Source organism: Martes martes (genome assembly GCF_963455335.1).
Source record: "Martes martes genome assembly, chromosome: 7".
Taxonomy (NCBI): Eukaryota; Metazoa; Chordata; class Mammalia; order Carnivora; family Mustelidae; genus Martes; species Martes martes.
The window spans coordinates 16,987,934-16,993,588 of NC_137894.1; the positions used below are offsets into that span (position 1 = coordinate 16,987,934).

Below are 5,655 nucleotides of genomic sequence, written 5' to 3' on the forward strand. Positions count from 1 at the left end.
AAATGTCTATTGTGAAGAGCCTAGCTAAACAGACTCTGGGTCATTCCTGTGCTGCGAGGTAAGCATCAAAAGAAGGAGCATCAGATCCGTGGGGTGAAAACAGCAAGGCATAGAAGAATATGTATATGGGATTCTTTTTTGGACAAAACATGATAAAATTTAAGTTTTTCGTAAATGCCTAGGAAAGGTGTGGGCAGATGCATCATAAAGCGTTCACAGAGATTCCTTGCAGGGAAAAGCATGGGTTGGGAGACACGCTTTCACTTTTGACAACAAACTTATGTGAAACAAACAAGACTACATTTTGTAGATTAAGACACTGACGTTTCACAGAGGTGAAAGCAGTGGCCAAGGTCACCGAGCTGGAAAGAGCTTCAGGGCTTGGCTCTGAACTCAGACCTTCTGACTCAAACCCAGAGAGGCTGAGGCAGGAAATCGGCAGGACGGTTCCTCCGGGCGCGCTGCTGTGCACTGGACTGTCCCCAGATAAGGAGGTCTCCGGAGAGGAAGAGCCTGGGACAAAGAAGATCTGCGCGGATGTGGAGAACAGGAAATGGCGCCAGCTGGGGTTTTCCCAGCCTCCCGAGGCAGGCGGCACCGGGAACCCAGCAGAAGGGCAGGCGGGCCAGGAGCGTGGACCTCGGGAGCCGCCCAGCCGCTGTGTCAGGCTCTGTGCACGGTGCTGGGCAGCCCCAGTCCCCACTCTCCAGGATCTCACCGTCCAGGCAGGAGGCCCTCCACATTCAGGTCACCGGGGTGGACTGAGATCCTGAAATCACAGCTGCCGGAGGCCCCGGGGAACCTCAGAGGAGGAGAGGCCATGTTAGACGGGGTCCCTGAAAAGACATGAGCAAGAGTGAGCTGCGTAGAGAGGAAAAGAAGTGGTTTTCCAAGTGGGAAAGCATGAGCGTGGATCAAGGCACGCCGGGAGAGGGTCCACCTGCGGCCGAAACCAGTAGTGGGAGCATGGCGCCCGCAGCGGGCTTGGGGTCCCATGTTGACCTTCTCTTATTCTGCAGGTGGTTGGGAGCCATGGGAGGTCTATGAGCAGGAGGGTCACAAGGTCAGTGTGTGTTTCTGGAAGTGAGTCTGGCAGCTGGGAGGAGGGGAAGGGGTAGAGGCCCGCGGTGCGGGGAGGGCCTGTGCTGTAGCTGCTAAGGAGCCCTTGTGATGTGGTAGAGGCCAGGGAATCAGAAAGGCAGGAATGGTTTTGAGAAATACTTTTGAAATATATCTGGAAAATACTCTGCAGGCCGTATAGACAGGACTGGGCATGGGGAACCTGTGTTGATTTTTGGTTACCCAGCGGCCATGTCCCCCGTCTCTGCTCACAGAGCCGTGATTTCCTTTGTGACATCCTGGAGAGGTTCTCAGTCAAGGGCCCTCTTACAACCCAGGCTCCGCCATCTTTAAGTCATGTTCTAAGGATCTGACTCTTGAGAGGGGGGAGCAGATGTGAATGGCCCCGTCCAAAGGGCCTTGGCGATGGATGGGCTGTGGCCATGTTGGAGACAGGATGGAATCCCTTGGTTTTCAGTTCAAACCACTCTGAGAAGATTCTTTAGAAATTCTCCTGGGTCTTGTGGGCTTCTTTCTTCATTCTTTCTATGTGGTCTGATTTCTGCTAGGTTTTTGAATCCTCTATTAATGCTGACTCATTTGCTCGACACACATAACTCAAAAGTTAAAGAGTTGGGGCGCCTGGGTGGCTCAGTGGGTTAAAGCCTCTGCCTCCGGCTCAGGGCATGGTCTCAGGGTCCTGGGATCAAGGCCCACATCGGGCTCTCTGCTCAGCGGGGAGCCTGCTTCCCCTCTCTCTCTGCCTGCCTCTCTGCCTACTTGTGATCTCTCTCTCTGTCAAATAAATAAATAAAATCTTAAAAAAAAAAAAAAAAAGTTCAAGAGTTGCCATGGCCCGGTCTCTCAGACTATGTCTCTGATGGTGGTTTCAAGGGAATGTTGTATCCATTCCACTCTTGACTACAAATGAATGAACCTCTTTAAATATTTATGACAGCCAGTTATCCCAGGTACCTGAGCACACCTGAGTGGTAATGCCTCAGTCAGCTTGTGGATGGCACTAGTTGCCACTAGGACTTGGGCTGAAAGTTGCTCTGGTGGGGAAGGGACAGGAAGAACAAAAATGTTGCCTTTGGAAGAGCTCCTGTGCTGGGGAGGGGATTTAAGGGGGCTGAGGTGTATCGAATACCTTCCTTGTGCCTAGAATTGAGCTAAGTGAACTAAAGGTCTCCCATATGATGATCTCAAGTTCTCACAACTACCCTGAGGGAGACAGGTCACTATCTGATTTTACAGACAAGAAACCCAAGGCTTAGAAAGGTCAGAATTAGTAAGTGGCTGAGTGTGGGTAAGAATCCAGCGTGTCTGATACCGAACGATGTACTTTCTACCCCCTACACAGATCCCCCATGCGAAGGAGGATTCGAGAGGAGAAAAGGCCGTCTTGGGGTTCCAATTCTTGCTGCCCAGCCCAGGCACGTATGTCTAAAGCCCATCTGGGACAACCGAGCTTTGCAGTGTACAAGAAAAATGGTCGGACTGAAGAAAGCCACTCCCAGATGCCTTCCTAAAGCAAGTTGTAATAAAAAGAAGGGGAGAAAGTGTGGGAGAGCCAGGCCTCCTGACTGCCAGGGTTCTGTCAAGCTGTTCCTGGCATCAAGAAATTCTGGCGGTGCCATTTTGATCTCAGGAACAGGACATATCCTTTTTCAGAGTGTCTGACCTGCTCACAATGTCTGTTCTCTGAGGGCTGAGCCTTTCCATCCACCCTCCCAGGAAGCCTATCTAGATACACAGCCCTGCCCCCGGATCCCGGAGGGCTGGATCAGGCATGAACACTTAAATCAGGCTGTACCGATTGGTGCTTGGTGACAGAGGCTGGAGAGAGGAAACTCAGAGGCTCTGCAAAGACCATCTTCCATCCAACCGCATGTGACAGAGAAGACGGGTCTGTGGAAAGAAGCAGAGGCAAGACCAGAGGCGGCCTGTGACAGAGACAGACAGGAAATCGTTTCCTGCATTCTTGGCATCTTCTAGGCTTGGTTCCTACCTCTCCAGAGGCCCAATTGTTTGATTTCACCTTTGATTCCAAGGAAGCACCCAATTTCCTGCTCATAAATTTCATGGACTTGTTTGAAGTTGACTTCTGTCACTTTTGATCGAAAGTGTCCTAACAGTCCCGGCTGAGGAGGATGTATCCTTTTGAAACGCTAGACTTCTACTCCCCCAGGATCCTCCCCAAGGATGTCAGAGGGGCTAGGGAGAGAGGGGACCAGCCCAGCTGGGGCTGAGCTCTTCATTCTGACATTAGGTGAAGAGAAACAGTTAAACTCCAAGGACATTTATCAAAATAATTAAGCCCTATCAAAATTAAGCAGGCATCACTCTCCCTATGATAACTGAACCTTTCAATGTCAACTCCAAGGACTCATACACAGCTTCTGGGTGTAATTCATCTGTCGAGACTGTTCTGTATTAACCTACTAATCTATGTATGGCTAATGACTCAGGACTGCCTGTTGACCTTGACTTCCCTCACAGGTTTTCATCATAGCTGCCTTTGCAAATAAAAAGCAGGGATAGCAGGTGAGTGGCTTGCCGTAACATTTTTTTTCTCTTCACAACTGAAGTATACAAAGCATTCTGCTTTATCTTTTGCCTCAAAATTCCACGATCCTTCCTTGGATCTTTCCCCCAACTCAGGGAACCCATGGTCCCTGGTGCCGCCTTTCCCAAGCCCTCCACTGTGACAGGGACACACATTGCTTTCCTTCTTCTGTTGCTGACGCCCCAAGACCCAGTCATTTGTAGCACCATATGCCCAACATGAGAACAGGCTCCCCTGGGAGCTCTGACTCCCCAAATATTGTCAGACTTTGCTGGGGAAGCCAGTGGTGGCAAAATAGAGTAGGGGATGGGGAGGGTGGGGGAGCGACCAAGCTGGTCTGTGTCACCCTCTCCGGACCACTTTTGCAGAGGAGTGATCAAGGGGACCATCCACTGCTGCCTGCAGGAAGTTCCCCGGGGTGGCCACGGTACAGACGGTCCCCAGCAGCTGCGTTTTCCAGGGTTGTAGATCAAGGTACCAGCACTGCTCGTGCTGTGACCAGAGGCCCGAGGACCACCCCGGGTTCCGTGTGTGTAACCTCAAAGCAAAGACTTCGCCTTTTGTTGGAAGCCCCATGCAAATCACAAGCCTCCAAAGGCATTTATTAAGTCCCTGTTTCTTCTTTGTCTACTTCGATGCTAGACCAAAGAGCTTACATTTTTAAATTTCACGGACTGATTTATACCCTACCCATTTCCAAAACGGATGACAATAAAACCACAGGTACAGGATGGCCAGGAACACTGACTCAACAAAGGAGCGGAACAAAAGCAGAGAATTATGCCCAGCCTCAGCCTTTCAGGAAGGAAAAAATCTAAGATTTCATTCTCTGGGTGTCTTTAAACTTCCCCAAGATGTAAGGGCGACTTTCATTTATTTCTGGAAAGCTCCTCCATCCCCCATCAGAAAGGTGCCCTCCCCTTTGTGGCTTCGCTCTGAGAGCCCATTCCCACTTGGAGGAATTGTTTTGTTGCAGGCTGGCGGGCTGCAGCAGCCAAGGCTGAGGTGGGTTTGCTGCCCCTGTCACTTGTCACTTGGCAGTCTTCTGCGTGGCCGGCAGCCTCTGCCCTGTGAGCTACAGCCCAGGAAGCCTGGGTAGGATTGCACTTCTCAGCTGAGTCTCACGGCCTGGTTTGCTGTGCATTCGCATCTCCCTAATGGAAATCAAGGTGAAAAAAGGAGAGGGAGCATCCCCCCGACACAACGGTGGTTCACTTTGCCCGGTACCACGGACCCCAAGATGAGCACAGCAATCTGTCTGCCCTCAGGGGAGGCAGGCAGAGACCCAAATAGGGTCCGGAAGTGAAAGGGGAAGGGGAAGGCGGTGGAAAGCGCTGAGTGTGGGCTTTGCAATGAGCCCACCCACCATGTGCAGAGTTCCTGCAGGAGCCCGGAGCCCAGGGACATCCGGTGGACAGGGGCACTGTGCGGGCATCGCCCACTTGGGCAGAGAGGCGACGGCGGGTGGGCGGGGGGCCCCTTGTGGAAACTCCACTCCCTTCTGTTGACTCTCCCGGAGACTTCACAACAGGACACAGGACACTCTCTCTTGTGTGAGTCGGTAGAGCCTAACGAGATCCAAGATCCCAGAGAGGCCCACCCAACGCCACGGCTGCATCCTCTGGCTCCATGGCGGTTGCCTGAAGGCGCACGGAACACAGGGTTCGAACCTTTGTTCTGCCGCCTGCTTCCTGGCTTCAGTGTCTTCTGACCTCCTTGGGTCTCCTTCTTCTTTACTTATCGGATGGGGACAAACAATAGCAGCTACCCAGGATCTTGGGAAAATAAATTAAGTTAAATTTAAAAATACATGAAATAAGTCCTGTATATGTATGTACACACACACACGCACGCACGCACGCACGCACGCAGTGAGCTCTGCATCCCCTCCCTGCAGAGCCCGGAGTGCTCCCTGCCTGGGGCGTGACTCAGGTTCTTACAGGAGGACAGCTGCCCCCAGGGGCCCGCTTCTCTCCTCGCTTCCCCACCCCACCCCTGCCTGGCAGCAGCTGAGGCCAACAGGGATG

At 52.1% G+C, this 5,655-nt stretch overlaps 1 long non-coding RNA gene across 1 annotated transcript; it reads left to right on the top strand.

Moving 5' to 3' along the window:
- The first annotated feature begins 2,422 nt into the window (after nt 1-2,422).
- LOC308346449 lies at nt 2,423-5,430 on the top strand. The gene is made up of 3 exons (XR_013967182.1): nt 2,423-3,214; nt 3,562-3,606; nt 4,605-5,430. It is a non-coding gene; the product is annotated as an uncharacterized lncRNA (long non-coding RNA).
- Nucleotides 5,431-5,655: the final 225 nt, after the last annotated feature.